At 39.9% G+C, this 17,103-nt stretch overlaps 1 pseudogene; it reads left to right on the top strand.

The window, feature by feature from the left end:
• Window positions 1–12,705, top strand: part of LOC149128491 (large ribosomal subunit protein eL15 pseudogene) — a 58,346-nt pseudogene extending 45,641 nt beyond the window's left edge.
• The last annotated feature ends 4,398 nt before the right edge of the window (window positions 12,706–17,103 follow it).

Below are 17,103 nucleotides of genomic sequence, written 5' to 3' on the forward strand. Positions count from 1 at the left end.
GATCCTGGCACCACTCAATATACATAAATAGATGGCTGATGATGCATGGACCATGTTTCCTAATTTGCCATCCTTTCTTGCCCAGAATGTTGCAACATACAAGAAAAGGTCTGAGGGGCCCGTGCTGTGGTGCAGCAGGTTAATGCCCTGGCCTGAAGCACCGGCATCCCATATGGGTGCCGGTTCTAGTCCCGGCTGCTCCTCTTCCAATCCAGCTCTCTGCCGTGGCCTGGGAAAGCAGTAGAAGATGGCCCAAGTCCTTGGGCACCTGCACCCGCATGGGAGACCCAGAAAAAGCTCCTGGCTCCTGGCTTCGGATCAATGTAGCTCCAGCCACTGTGGCCATCTGGGTAGTGAACCATCAGATGGAAGACCTCTCTCTCTGTCTCTACCTCTCTCTGTAACTCTGCCTGTAAAATAAATAAAATAAATCTTTTTTAAAAATGAAAGAAAAGTTCTGATATGCAAAAGGGCAAAAAATGGCAATAACAGTTATATACTATATTGTCTATTACAACAGTCATAATAGATTAAATAGTGCATCTTTACTGTTAGCCCAAATATAAGCACTGGCTCCATGTCTGGTTCCTTGGCAAAAGCTTGGCAACTGACAATGATTTCACACAATAGAGTCTTGATATTTGTTGAAAGAAAGAATGAATTATTACATAAGTGATAGAAAGAAGCACACAGAAAACATCTACCTCAATACAAATTGCAAGCCATGTTTTTCTTTCTTAGTCCAGTGACCCAAGATCAGTGATTGGGCTTGTGAGAAAGCCTTTGGCTCTGATGCACAAGCTCCAATTTACTTCCTTACAGACATCCACTCTCATCTGCATCTTCTTGTAATTTCTCTATTGCTCAGCTGTAGCACCTGCTTAAAGGGCACCCTTGATTCTTACCTTAGAACTTAAATGCCCAGCAGTTGTAAGAATTCTCGGAAAGCTCTTCTGTATTTTTTTATAAGGAGACAGAGCTTTCTCTCAAGGCATGTCTAGTCTACAAATCAGCATAGGTAAATAAATAATGGTGCAATCTCTCAGAATCTTCAGCCCTGTCTGTTCCTGGGAATCAATCTAATTACCACTAGGAGTGCTCGATTCGGCAGTACATATACTAATTACCACTGGGAAGAAGCAAATAAGAACTCTTCAAATGACCTTCCCTGTGTGAATGAGTACAGAGAGAGAGGTAAGGGGAATGAAACAGGTAGGGTGCTTCAGCGTCAGAAAAGCCATTCGTGTGCATTACAGGAGTTTTTGCATTAGCTTCACTGTGGTCATAGGAGGTTAAAAGATAAAAGCGAGCATATCTGGGAGGTAGTATGAAGTGGAAAGAACCTGGGCTTTGATGACTTACAACTTGGGTTCAAATTCTACCTCTGATAGCAGCTTTGCCATTTGACCACGGACAGGTTATTTCACTTCTCTGGATTTAAGTGAACTCATTCATCAACATGAATCATGGCAATACCTTTGTGGGTTATGGTAAGACTTAACTGGATAGAACTATGAAATCAAAATCAAAAGTACTTCGTTCCTAATAAAAACCTCACAGACATTAGAATCTTTCATTTCTCTCCCTTCAAAAAGAGGGAAACATCATTGCTGAGATGTTCCTTAATTTGGGGGTTTTCTGCTCCCTATTTGCTGAGAATCAGTTTTGTCATTATTGCTAAATCCAGAACTAATAATCAAGTCATAACATTTAAGGAAACTTTTCTGATAATCTATTAGAGACCTTGCTCATCTTGTCCTGACTACATCAAAAATACTGTCAGAAAAAGCCCTTACCACAAAGCAAATACCATTATCATTAAGATTTTCAATGATCTGTATGTGAAATTGGTCACAGTAGCCACAGCATCCATGTAGAGAGCACACTATCAAGAAGGCAGAGTTTCCTGATAATTGGGAATGTGGATTTTGGAAATCTCACTCACCTACCAACTAACTGCATTTTTCTGGGCAATTTATCTTTCTTCTTTAAGCTTTGGTCACCATACTTATTGGTGTAATGTGAGAATAGGGACAGGGTTTACTTCATGGGATTGTTGTGAAGACTAAATGAGATATATATAAGACAGGCATTAGAGTAACATCCACTCTGTGGTACATGCTCAGTACTTGTTAACTTTTAATGCTATTTAGTTGATACTACAGACACCTAATTTAATAATTTGGATCCACTGCAGTTGAGGCCACTACAATTCAGAGAAGTTAAGGAATTTTCCCAGCCTCCCATACTGTCTTTTTTTCTTTATTGATTGTGCTCCTTCCATTAGGTAACTTCTTCAAAACTGTCCAGAGCAGATAGTCAACTGCAGAATGAAAAGAGCACCCAAGTAGGAGCTGTGAGACAAAGTTTAAGCAGTGATTACTCCACTTATGGCTGCATACATGGCAACTCTCTTCACCACTCTGCAAATGAGAAGGTTTGACAAGGTGTCTGCTCAGGTCCCTGCTGGCTCTGACACGTGGATTTCATGTGACAGGCTTAGAGGCTAGAAGCAGCACACACATCCCCAGGGACCTGTGTAGGCCTAATTGATAGTGATGACATTACTGGGATCTTCACCCTGCTTCCTTTGTTGTTCCACACAAGGATGGCCCTGTCAACCCTCTTCCCACAGGGAATGGAATGAGGTTCTCATTAGAATTCAACTTCCTCATCTGGAAAAGCATATTTCCAAACAACAATCAGGTTTCCATATGTAGCAAAGAGCCATTCATTTCCTCTTTTTGCTTCCTTTGATTTTTCATCTTCAGTCTGGGTTGTCACAAGTTGGGCTTCCTTGGATATGTTCAGGTTATTGCCAATAGAAAGAATCACAATAGCCAGGGACATAAATATTAAAATCATATATATCATTGTGAATCCTAATTCTAAGGGTAGATTTAGATTACATTGATTCCGAGGAGTGGTTCTCATTTAATACTAAGATTAAAATGTAAAAGTAGTATTAGATAAACTATTTAAACTAAAATGCTGATAATCTCAACATACAGGTAACCTGTATTATTTATTGCCTTATAGTATTTAACTATGTGTCATACACTATGCTAAGAACTTCGTAAGACCCATATTTAATTTTCACAGCACCTGATTATTCCTGAACTGCTAATAACTTCATTTTATATATAGGAAAACTGAGAGAGAAAGACAGACAAAGAGAAAGAGAGCTTCCATCCACTGTTTCACTATCCAAATGGTCCCAATGGCTAGCGCTGGGCCAGACCAAAGCCAGGAGCCAAGAGCTTCTTCCAGCTATCCCACATGGATGCAGGGACTTGGAGCCTTCTGCTGCTTTCCCAAGCACATTAGCAGGGAGCTGGGTCAGAGGTGGAGAAGCCAGATTCAAAGCAGCACTCATATGGGATGCTGGTGTCACAGCACTCAGCTCAGTCTGTTAAGCCACAGCGCCGGCCTCAAACATATGTTTCTTAAAGCAGAAGATGACTTTATCTGAAAGGCTGCAGGAGCTGGCTCACAGCACTGAAAGTTCCTGAGGCAGCCAGTGGCGCTATGCAGTCTGTACAACTGGATGGCGAGAAGCACGGCCATATTCTTTATAAAGCCATTGGTTTAGAGCCCTTTTTCTGTCCCCTGTTAATTTTCTTGAGCAGACAATAAAACTTAACAGAAGAGAGGTCAGTAATGCCAAGGTTTCAGACGGCAACTGCTGAAAGACAAACTCCCTCTCAGCTGAATTCACTTACACACAGATTACGCTTAAACACTGGTCATTATGCAGGCCTAGATAAGATTTCCAGATGTGCACATATGGGATACTGCATGTTAGAAGACCGGACTGAACTGTGTTTTCTCTGATGATGGATGATCTCTTCACCTGTGGATTAACTCTCCGGGAAGATAGGGACCATCATGTCTGGTCACCACAGGGCTAATCCCCAGGTCTGAGGCATATGTGAGGCTCCCATCCCAGCTAAGGCAAGACCCTCATCCATCAGTGAAAGGAAATCTTTAGTTCTTTAGTGCTGTAAGTTACTTAGGAGACTTGGAATGTAGGAGAGTGGGGTGGCTAGAATTCTGGATCAAAATCTAGAGTTCTCTCTTCTTGTGCATACTCTAAATCATTCAGGGTATAAAACGCTGCCCCTTTATCTCCTCTGCTACTTTTTTTCACTAATAAAAATGGAGTTGTGATAGTGATACCTGTGTCTAATTATAGCAAGGGAAAGGATTATGTAACACAGTTCAGTCAAGATGGTTAAAGCACTTTCAAAATACAGTTCAGCCATCTTCTCAAGCTTCTCCCATACTCATAAGCCAATTTCTGAATGCTAAAATTATTTTAACAGGCACAGAGCATGGTACATTAATAAATGATCAAAGAGGGTGCATTTTCTAATGTCCCTTTGGCCTCCATAAAGAAACAAGCAAATATTCCATTAACCACAAGCCATGAAGTCATTTTTTAAACTTGAAAGGTATTTCCCCCATCTCATGCTGAAGGTGGGTCACAAGGATTGCTTAGTTTATGCACTTGAAAACTGGCTTCTTAAAGAAAAAGGTTGCAATGGATTATTTATGAATAGGCGTAAATTATGTAGTGATTTCATTGAGATTTCTGGGACTTCTATGAAGTAGAATGTCCCCTGTGGTGGCCACATCTCATTTAATCCATCCATTTCATCTTTTCCTCCACTTCAGAGACTTCCCATATTTTAAGGCTCACTTTGAAACAATAGTTCATTTTGAAATGTAATTTAGAAATATATTTATTATGTGTTCTTGTGTAGCACAAAACACTGCCTTATGAAAAAAAAAAAGAAATCTATGCAGTACACATGAAAAGGAAACTGTACTTGGGAATAATCATTCATGATAAGAAGATATGTGTGTAGGGGGGCTAATAATATCAGACAAATGGCATTAAGCAAGAACAATGAGGAAAAGTGAAAAATAATAGACTAAATCAAGCTATGTGCAGCATCATTCTTTCTGTAGTTGCATAAATTCTCCTATCTCCACTAGCAAGGATGGAAGCAAGTTTAGTTCCATTTTACCAGGTAAATATTCAAGAACATAGAGTTAAATCACACACCATTCCCACAAAAATGAATCACTTGCAGAATAAACATCAGAAATCTACAAAAAGTATTATTTTCATAGATGAACTTCCATAGGGAAAGGACTCTCTGATGAAACAGGTAATCCAAATATATGAATGGGTGAATGAATGAATATTTGCATCCATTGAATTGCCTTCTTATTCCCACATTCCAATCCTTCAAAAATGTTTCAAATCCTATCTCCATTGGAAACTCTGGTTTATCTCAACCTGAAATAGTTTCATTGATATTCTTCTTTATGAATAAACTATTTGTAGTAATTTTCACTGCTCTGTGCAATTCTCTTATAATTGTTAACTTTATTTGTCAAGTTGACTGAGCTATGGGACAACAGATTGAAAATTATTTCTGGGCAGTTCTATCAATGTGTTGTTTCCAGATGAGATAAGCAATTGAATCCGTGGACATGGTAAACTGCCTTCCTTTTGTGGATAGGACTCAGACTGGATTTACGACACTGGCTTTCCTGGGTCCTCATATTTCTGACTGCAGATCATGGGACTTCAAGCTTCCTTAGTCGTATGAAACCATTCCTCATAAAAAATATCTTTTAATCTATCATTTAAAAAAGTATTATTTTCCAGCTGCAGAGTTATAAGACGTGAATGACTGGGTCTCTTTTTTGACCACATTCCAAGAAACACTTCCATATAAACAGTTAAATGAATTTGCATAGTTAAACTCTATGTTTACGTATGTTTATCATTACCTGATCACACAAGCAGTATCTAAAGAGGTAATATTGCAAAAATATGTCCATTAAGCATTTTATTACAAGTTTTGGAAATGACTTCAATAATTATCAAAAGATTACATTCACTCAGTAAAACGCCAAGTAGAAACTTAAAATATCTTGAGATTGGGGCCAGCACTGTGACATAGCAGGTAAAGCTGGCATCCCATATGGGTGCCAGTTCCAGACCCTGCTGCTCCACTTCCTATCCAGCTCTCCGCTATGGCCTGGAAAAGCAGTAGAAGATGGCCCAAGTCCTTGGACCCCGATAACCCATGTGGAAGACCTGGAAGAAGCTCCTGGCTCCTGGCTTCAGATTGGCACAGCTCTGGCAGTTGCAGCCAATTGGGGAGTGAACCACTGGATGGAATACCTCTCTCCCTCTTTGGTTCTACCTATCTCTATAACTATGTCTTTCAAATAAATAAAAATAAATCTTTTAAAAAATATATCATGAGATGAAAATCTTTATTGACATAGAAAAATGTTCTTATATTGTTGAAAGAAAACTAGATATCAAAATAGCACTTAAGTTGTGATATTTATAAAGAAGAATTATGAAAAACCCTGGCAGATCATGCACAAAATTTTAACAGTATTTATCTTTAGTGGTAGAATTATGACCAATTTTTTCATTTCTCTATAAATTTACGTGATTTCTAACAGTAATATATTATTTACTATGTTTGAAATAAGAGGAAAATCACTTTTTGAAATATAAAAAAAATACTTTATAGAGAGGACACGCCTTGTATACCAATTAAATGATGTGGGGGATTCTAGGGATTTTGTTCTAGAACTTCACAAGTTTTGCACTGGTTAAATATGTACTTATGGCTTTGATGCCCTGGCTATCAACTCAAAAAGGAAAAGATCAGGATTTTCAAAGGCCTCCTCCTTAATTTTCAAAATACACATGATACATAAAATGAGGAAAATTTGATGTGGAGATCTTCATAAATCTACAATTCAAAGCGTTCATGTTCAGAAGTCATCAAGAGATGCCACATAAGGCTTTGAGGTTATTATCATTCAATGTCTAAGCTGGTTCAATTGTTTAGCTTAGTTCAACCAATATTTATTAAATATGTAATAAATGCCAGCATGTGCCTAGTGAATGGCGGGGGAGGGGATCAGGGGATCAATAAGACAATGTGCTTCAAACTCCATTGTGAAGGCTGTGTGTAATGCAGAAAAGCATAGGCTCCTATGTTAATTCAGAAAATGGGTCTAAATGCACTGGGGGTTATGAGAGTAGAGTAAGGTTCGCTCTAGCTGATAGTTTGCTACTAGTGTAGTTATGTGATAGAGCTTGAAGTCAAAGACAAATAGAATTGACATCAAATGTTATTTTCTTTCTTTCAAATGTGCTGGCTCCCACTCATGCTATCATGACCAAGCATAATTCTTCCTGTAGTTAAATTACTTAAAGAACAAATAGAGAATGGAAGAAAGAGAAGTCACAAAACAGAATTGTGAGGACACCAATATTTAAAATAATAAAGGGAAGAAAGTCCCAAAAAGAAAACGATAACAAGTCAGTTATGGTTTTATAGACCTGAGTTCAGGATTTGGTCAGGGCTTATTGTCACAGAAAGCAGTGACATAAGAACCAACTCTCCACTGGAGGCAGCAAATGGGATGGAGCAAATTGGAAACCACTGGTGGTCTAGAAAAAGGCTTTTCCATGGAGAATTTTAATGAAAGGCAAATTATTACAGGTCGGGGAATAAATGAGAAAGAGATGATAACTTAGAAGTGAAGGGAAAGAGAGGAAGCAAGAAATAGAGAATTGGTAGTCAGGGTCAAGGGAGAATTTTCCTCATGATTTTTACCTTATACTTGTGGAGGAGTAGGAATATTTTAGTCTGAGAGAGGAGGAATAGCAGACATTGAGGAAACAGAGCAAGGGAACAACAGAGGAAATCAGATCTTGGGGTACAAGAAGTGCCCAAGCAGAGATTGTAGGATTAGCTTGGGGCTGCCTTCTTCTGAAATGAGAACAATGTAAAGAAAGGCGGTTGAGATAAATAAGACTCTTCCACATTGTAAGAATTAATCGCCTCTGAAAGCTATGTGGATTATGCTGTGCTCAACAGACCCTTGGGCTTAAAGATTACTTAAAAAACCAACAAAAAAGAGATTCTAGCATTAAAATATTTTAAAGTCTATAACATATTTAAATAAATTTGTTCAATCATTTTTCCATCCAGAATATTATTCTATTACTCTAATGGAAGAATCAAGAAGTAACATATCATCTCTCTCATAAACCCTGCTGATCTTTAAAAAAAAAAAAAACAGAAATTTTCTGAGGCCAAAACAACAATTAAAATCATAAATATGTATTGCTACATCAAGTCAAACAATTGGAAACTCATTAAGAATATTTTAGTCACCTCATTACTTCTGTGACATGGTTGTGTAGAAATAATATAAACTCTTCTCAGCTTACGTTGAAATAAAGCACTTGACAAAACAAGTCAGTTTTTGTTTTGTTGTGTTTTTTTCCCAAGGTAAAAGCTAAAAGACTTGGGTACTTCCTAAGGGATAAACCTTTCAACAAGGAAATAGGATGAGGAAAGGCATATGGACGCAATGACATTTTGGTTTAATTATTGAGAACACTGTACAAACAAGTGTTGTTAACAACAAAACAAGTCTACTACCAGGTTGCTGTAAACAGATAAATGAAAAATGCCACCCACAGATGATACCTCTAATGTAGAATGCTAAAAGTGGCCTTTTCAGGCTTCACAATTAACTTGGTTGCTGGAGATTCACTTAGAGCTGTCTTCACCTTGCTGATGCACAAGCTTCCCCGAAGGACTTGGGATGGACAGCCCTACATCTGCATTGCAGCAACTATCAAGGAAGTGGGTGGAGTCGTGCATACAAACATCACCCCTCTCTTCATCTCACTTCTCTCTCCCCACCCTGCCCACTCTAGGCTGGCCATCAGTCTTTCTTTCCAGCCCCAACCACAGGAGAAAAAGGAGTAGCTTTCCAAAATAACAAATACATATTCTTGCTAGAGTTTCAGTTGTTAGCTTTGCAGTGTGCTACATCACGTTATACCATCGGCCTCCAGTCTGGTGCAACAAGATGTATTTTCAGAGTCAATAGGTAATGGAAACAATGTGAATAAGGCTTTGCTTCACATTCACCTGAGAAATAAGGAAGGTTTCTCGCCTCTGCAAACCCAACAGTGTCACTGCCACCAATCACCAGTACACTCAGCCAGGGCAGAGCGAGGAAAGTTTTCTAGGAGATGAGTGGTTAATATTGCACTGTGCACACTGCCAGCAGAGATGAAGGTTGTTTGCTCTCATTGATTTTCCTTTACAAAATTGCCAGTGCTTTCAGTCCAAGAATGGTTTAATAAACATGCTTATTTAAAAACTGTTATAACCTTAGAAAATATATTCTGTGTATGTTAAAAACACATTTGGCCACTCATCATGCTTCTTTTTATAGCAGAACAAACACAAAAGGTAACTTACCCCTGACCAGACCAGGAAAAGTTTTTTTGAATATAAAAAGGCTTTCAAGAGTTAAATATCACTGCCTCCTAGGGCCAAAAGCCAAAAGTGGGTGAAGAAAGATTTTAGCTTCAAATGTAAAGAAAAAAAGTAGTGCATGTGTCAGGTAGGGGTCACAGAAATGATTTTATTCCATAGCCAATGTCACTGAAGTGACTGATGGCAAAGATAGGACCTCTGTCCTAAGATGATTTAAGACCCAACGTTAGCAGAAGCCTGGGTCCTTCTATCCATCCTGTCTCTGCTCTATCTTCCCCTTACACCCGTGCCCAGGACACCTCAGACAATCTGCCCAGCAAGTGATCATCACTCCTGAGACAGATAATAGACACCCTGAGCCCAGTATCTTTTCAGAACACTGAAGAGAAGTCAGAGGAAATCTGAACAATGTCCAGCATGTGTCCATTCATTCACTTTTTCAGTTGACAGTCTCAAAATGTTTATCAAATAACTTATGAGCTTGATGCAACTCAGAATAGAGTGAGGGTTACAAAAGGTAAATAGCTCATATTGCTGAACAATGTGATCACTGCAGGAATAGCAGCTTTGGGGGATGGATGAACAATGGGAGTTATAAGAGCCAGAATCATGTTGGTTTGGTTCATCACTGTTTACCAGCACCTCGCAGATTCCCTAGAACCTGGGAGATACCCAACACACAACACTGAATAAGTGTAAAGCAACCTCATAAGTGTGCTAGGCACTTCGTGAAGTGGGGAAACAACAGTGATAATGGACACCACTGCCACCTTGGTAGGGCTTACCACTCAGTGGGATCATGGGGTACCAACCCAAAAAATAGTTCAGAGACATTGAGTGCTCAGTTCTATGGGATCCGTGTTAATCTTGGATGGAGTGGAAGTGGGAATGTTAGCAGAAAGAGCTAAATTTGAACTTAGATCTGAGTCATAAATGACTGAACTGAACCAAGGAAAAGTCCTGATGTGAGAGAGAATATGGAGCAATCAGGGAACTGGTCCAAGTGGCTATAGGGCAGAAAGGCAGAAATGGACCCAGAGCATGCAGTATACATGCAATAAATGTTTCAAATGAACAAATGAGTGAACAGGTAACCAATTACATAATCTCCCAGGATTCCAGCCATTTCCTCATCCAACAATACTCAATAAAATCCCACATATTTATTTATTCTGCCATCTTCTAGTTTGCTTTTTTAAAATCCAAGTTTAAGGAAAGTGGGGAACTTTGATGGGAAAAAAAATTAACAAACAAAACAAAAACAGGGCCACCTTCTCCAAGACATGCAAACCACTATGGGAGAGAAGTGAATGCAGAGCCAGGGCCAACAATTCATGCACACACAAAAAGCAGAGTGTTCTGTACTTCAACCAACATTTATTGGGAAAACATTTAAGCAAATTTATTTTTTACATTAATTTTACTTTTTGAAAGACAGGGTTATGGAGAAATGTATGGACAGTGACGGGAGGGGATGGAGGGGGGTCTTCCATCTTCTCATTCATTCCCTCCCCAAATTGCCTTAATGGCGGAGCTGAGTTGATCCAGAGCTGAGCTTATCCAAAACCAGGAACCAGGAGCTTCTTCTAGGTCTCCCACTTGGGTGCAGGGATGCAAGGGCTTGGACTATCCACCACTGCTTTCCCAGGCTTATTAGCAGGTAGCTGGATTGGAAATGCAGCAGCTGGGACTTCAATCAACACCCATAAGGGATGCTGGCCCTGCAGGCCAGGGCTTTAACCCACTGAGCCACAGTACAGGCCCCTAAGCAAAGTCATATAACTGTTCACTGTTCAGTTCAACTAATAGGTTCCAAGCATCTGCTTTCTGTTGGCACTTGCTAGATATTCCGTTATATATATATGAATATGAGTATGAATATAAGGACTTCAATCAACACCCATAAGGGATGCTGGCCCTGCAGGCCAGGGCTTTAACCCACTGAGCCACAGTACAGGCCCCTAAGCAAAGTCATATAACTGTTCACTGTTCAGTTCAACTAATAGGTTCCAAGCACCTGCTTTCTGTTGGCACTTGTTAGATATTCCGTTATATATATATGAATATGAGTATGAATATAAGTATAAAATAAAGTTGTTCTTGTTTCAAAGCAACTCAGAATAGAGTGAGAGTCACAACAAGTAAATAGCTCCTCTTTGCAGGACAATGTGATCACTGCAGGAACAGTATTTGGAGGTATGAATGGGCAATGGACATCCTAAAACCCAGAACTGGTGGTATTGTTTATTACTGTTCACCAACAGATCACAGATTCCCTAAGACCTGGGAGATACTCAATATAAAGTACTGAATAAATATAAAACAACTTCATAGGTGTGCTAGGCACTTTGTGAGGTGGTTCCATATGCATCATCTTATTTAGTCCTCACAACAGTCATAAAAGATAGCCATTATTACTGTCATTGTTAAAGGAGCAGAAAGATTATGTTACGTCGCATTAAGTCCTGAAACTTGAGTCCTATGCAGGTCCATTTTTGAGATTAGTGATTCTCCACTGGGGCAGTTTTACCCCCAGAGGAATATTTGACAATGTCTGGAGACACTTCTGTTTGTCACAAATTGTGGATAGAAACCAGAAGGGCTGCTGAACATCCTACAAGGCACAGAACAGCCACAACCAACAACGAGTTACCAGGCTGAAAACAGTGATAGTGCCCAAAGTGAGAAATCTCTCTTTACACTCTCTTCTGTCTTTGCAAAAATAATTGTTCCTTTCTGCCTGCTGGCAGCCATCAGGTAAGCCAAGACATATATATCCAGGAGCTATGGAGAAAGAACTAGCGGGAAGCGATACACTTTCTCCTGAGGGTCAACTGCTGGCAGTGCTACCAGTTCTCCTCCTGCCCAGGGTGGACTCCCTCACCCAGCCCAACAAGCTGCACAGACTGGGATACAAAGCCACGGAAGGTTATGTCATGTATAGGGTTCATGTGTGCCCAGTTCCTAAGGGTATAACCTACGGCAAGCCTCTGCATCATGGAGTGAACCAGCTAAAGTTTGCACTAAGGCTTCAGTCTCTTGCCAAGGAACCAGCTGGGTGTTACTGTGGAGCTCTGAGTGTCCTGAGTTCTTACTGCATGGGTGAAGATTCCACATACAAATTCTTTGAGGTTATCTCACTGATCCATTTCATAAAACTATCAGAAGAAATCCTGACATACAGTGCATCATCAAACAGTCCACGAGCACAGGGAAATGTGTGGGCTAACATCTGCAAGATGTAAAAGTCGTGGTCTTAGAAAGGGCCACAAGTTCCACCACACTACTTAGGGGTTCTCATTGTGCAGCCTGGAGAAGGCACAATACCCTTCAGCTGCACTGTTACTGCTAATACAGATAATGTTCGTAAAATTCATGCCTAATAAACCATTTAGGACAGTCAAAAAAAAAGAAAAATAATTGTTTTGCATCCCCACAGCAGCACAAATTAATGCCTTGCAGAGAATTATGCAACCATTAAATGGTGACTTTTTTGTCAAATTTATTCTTATTCTCACTGCAAAAATACTTTGTAGCACAAAGTAGATACCCAGTTATCATGTATTCTTATTGCATTGAAATTGGTTAGTTATTTGATAAAAGGGGTTTAGTGTCTTCCAAGTTGAAGAGTACAGGACATACTATCAAGGCAAAGTGGTTTACAGTAGCCCAAGGTCTTGTCTGGAGTGAGACATTTTCTCAATGTCAGAGATAACCAGGATTATAGGAAATTATAACTACAAATAGACTCAAAATGTTGTGTCCTAAAAAAATCATAGCTCTAGAATCAACATGGTCTCCATGGAAGAATAAACTCCATTTACACTGCAGATTAAAAAGACATTTTTCTTTTTTTAAGATTTATTTATTTATTTGAAAGTGAGAGTTACACAGAGAGAGGAGAGGCAGAGAGAGAGAGAGAGAGAGGTCTTCCATCCACTGGTTCACTCCTCAATTGGCCACAGCAACTGGAGCTGTGCTGATCCGAAACCAAGAGCTTCTTCTGGGTTTCCCATGTGGGTGCAGGGGCCCGAGGACTTGGGCCATGTTCTACCGCTTTCCCAAGCCATAGCAGAGAGCTGGATCAGAAGTGGAGCAGCTGGGTCTCGAACCAGTGCCCATATGGGATGCTGGCGCTTCAGGCCAGGGCATTAACCCACTGCGCCACAGTGCTGGCCCCCTAAAAAGACATTTTTCAGCTCCCCATTTCTCCTACCTCACAGTCCCTGGTCACAACCCTTCTAATATCTATTTCTTCGAGTTTGACTTACTTATTTACAATAATTTTTAAAGGTAACCACAAAACAGCCCAACTTCCTAAAAATTTAATTAATTAATTAAAAATTTATTCTATTTATTTGAAAAGCAGAGAAATAGAGATCTCCCATCTGCTAGCCCACCCCCCAAAGACCCAAAACACACAGAGCTGGGCCAGGCCAGAACTAAGAGCAACAAACTCAATCCAAGCATCTTATGTCAGTGGCAGAGAATCAACGCTTTGTGCCATCACCTCCTGCTCTCCAAGGTGCACATTAGCAAGAAGCTGGAATGGAGTGCAGAGACAGCGCTTGAACTCAGTCATTTTGATATGGATTGTGGACATCCCAAGCAGTATATAACCCACTACAACAAAGGCCCACCCTGAGACTCAATTTTTTTAATTCCACATGTAAGTGAGAAATACAGTGCTTGTCTTTCTGTGATTGCTTACTTCACTGAACATAATGTTCTCTAGGTTCATATGTGTTGTCACAGATGGCAGAATGCTTTCTTTGTTAAGGCAGAATAATATGCCTTTATATACTTACTGCATTTTCATTACCCATTGATGGATATGTACAATGCTTCCATATCTTCAGTTGACAGATTGTGAAGCTATTGTAAGCAATGCTTCAGTTAACATGGGAGTGCATATTCACACAATGTACATTTTAATATATGTATGTACAATATAACTGGGGAAATGCATTCCAACAAATTGGTACAGCCACTTTGGAAACAGTTTGGCAATCCCTTGAAAATTTAAACACAGAGTTATCATATCATCCAGTAATTTTGCCCAGGGGTACATACCAAGAGAATTAAAAACATATGTCTACACAGCTATTTTTACATAAAGATTTATAGCAGAACTATTCATAAGTTAAAAAATTGTAAAGTACTCCAAATATCATTTGATAAGTAGGTAAGAAAAATGTGGCAAATCCATACCAGCAGAACATTATTAAGCCATGGGACGGTAAAAGTTACCATACATGCTATAATATGGATGAACTTGAAAGCATTATGCTAAATGAAAGAAGCCAGACAAAAATGCCACATAGTATATACATGTATTTATATGAAATCTCCAAATAGGCAAAACCATAGATACAGAAATAGATGCATAGTTGCCAGGGGCTGTGGGAAGAGGGACTGGGGAGTGGCTACTCATGGGAGAATACTAATTGTGGGGTGATGCAAATGTCCTAAAATTAGATAGTGGTTTATGTTGCACAACTTCATGAATATACCAGAACCACTAAACTGTACACTTGGAAAGGATACCTTTTATGGTATATGTTAGGATATACTAACAACTTCCATATCATTCTTAGCTCTTTGAAGTGTTTTGTTTGTTTATCTTTAAATAGATAACAGTGATTCCAAATCCATTTTTGACTTTGTGATTGAAGATTACTGTTTCTGAAGGTAACTTTGCCTGCCCCATGGAGTTGCATTCCTTAAAGGACCTTTCCCACCCTCATTCTCAGAATAGGCTATTCCTCTCACTTCCTCAAGGCTCCCACCCTCAGGGATGTCATCCCTGTGAGCTGCCCTAAGGGTGTCACAGGACCAGACCAGATAGAACTGAAAGCTGAGAGGTGAAGACCCTATGCTGTTTGATCAAAAATCATTATTAAACCACTGCCTAGAGAGTGAAAGTACCTGTTTTTTTTTCTTGTGTCATCTATGTTGAAATCTTTTCAAGATTACCAGGGAAACTATATTTTGAAAAACTACATCTATTCTCAAAGTCCAATCACTTCTAATCCTTCAGCATTTCCATCCTGGTGTTTATTAACTATATTAGTAGGGAGAACTTTAAAGATTAAATTGTAAAGGACACTAAGATGCCATTCCCACTCACTATTTCTTACAAACCAGTGGTCTCTCTTATACCTTTGCCAACCAGTACCTGCCAAGGAAGGGAGGAAGCAGTCATGCACTTTTTGATTTTTCCTAAGTTCCTTTTCTGAGCCCAGAATAGTCAATCCTTTAAGACATTCAGCAGAAAAAGGAAAGACTAATGCAGAGAAGATAGTGGGTTCTGAAATTCTAACTTCCACATCAAAAATATTGACAATGAGCACATCACGCAATGGGTAGCACCATGATGCCACCTGGAGCACTCGAGTCCTTCCTACACTGCAGGGATCATTGACGCCTGGAGGTGTCAGAGGCTCAACTTGTCATGAAAATACAGAATTCTGGCCAGCGCTGCGGCTCAATAGGCTAATCCTCTGCCTGTGGCGCTGGCACACCGGGTACTAGTCCCAGTTGGGGCACTGGATTCTGTCCCGGTTGCCCCTCTTCCAGGCCAGCTCTCTGCTGTGGCCCGAGAGTGCAGTGGAGGATGGCCCAAGTCCTTGGCCCTGCACCCGCATGGGAGACCGGGAGAAGCACCTGGCTTGTGGCTTTGGATCAGTGCAGGTGCGCCAGCCGAAGCGGCCATTGGAGGGTGAACCAACAGTAAAGGAAGACCTTTCTCTCTGTCTCTCTCTCTCTCTCTCTCTCACTATCCACTCTGCCTATAAATAAATAAGAAAATACAGAATTCTTTGAAAGGAGGGCTGAACATGAAATTTCAAATCTCACCCCAAAAGTAATTATCTAGCCAATATCTTCATAATACCAGAATGAGAAACTCACTACATGGGAGTAAAGTAACTTAAACTTTCTTCCCTGCTTTAGGATTAATGCAACCAGGTAACCTTTTGTAGCAGTAGTTAAGATGCCATGCGAGACCACATCCAATATCAGCATCCCTGCATTTTACTCCTGAAACTGCTTGTGATTCTGGGTTCCTGCTAATGCTCACCTTTGGAGGCAGCAGGTAATGACTCAAATACTTCCATCCCTGTCACTCACAAGGGTCGTCCAAACTGAGTTCCAGGATCCTGACTTCAACCTTGCCCAGCTATGGCATTCAGAAAGTAAACTAGAAGATGAAAGAATTATCCACATTTAAGATAAATTAAAGCATCCAGCAATGTGGTGCCGTGGGTTAAACCACTACTTGAGAAACCATTATCATGTATCAGAATGCCAATTTGATTCCCAAATGCTCCACTTCCAACCCAGCTTCCTGCTAATGTGCCCAGAAAAGCAGCTGATTACACTCAAAGTGCCTGGACCCCTGCCACCTACATTTGACACCCTATTGAAATTCCTGGCTCTTGGCTTTGTCCTGGCCCAGCGCCAGCCAATGGAGCCACTTCAGGATTAAACCAATGGATAGATCTCTCTGTTTCACCCTCTCTTTCTGTTACTCTGTCTTTCAAATAAGTAAATAAATCTTTAAAAGAAATAAGATATAAGTAAAATAAAATTATAAACATAGAGCATGTTTTCATCTAAAGTTTAATTGTAATTTTAATTTTATCACTTACCAATTATGTAATCAATATTATACCTTGTTATTATTCCCCACTCTCCCTTTCAATCATATTCCCATCTTCCCTCTCAGAAGAAGTGGTGGACCATGTAG

This window comes from Oryctolagus cuniculus, chromosome 1 (assembly GCF_051225735.1).
Source record: "Oryctolagus cuniculus isolate XC-2025 breed Fujian yellow rabbit chromosome 1, ASM5122573v1, whole genome shotgun sequence".
Taxonomy (NCBI): domain Eukaryota; kingdom Metazoa; phylum Chordata; class Mammalia; order Lagomorpha; family Leporidae; genus Oryctolagus; species Oryctolagus cuniculus.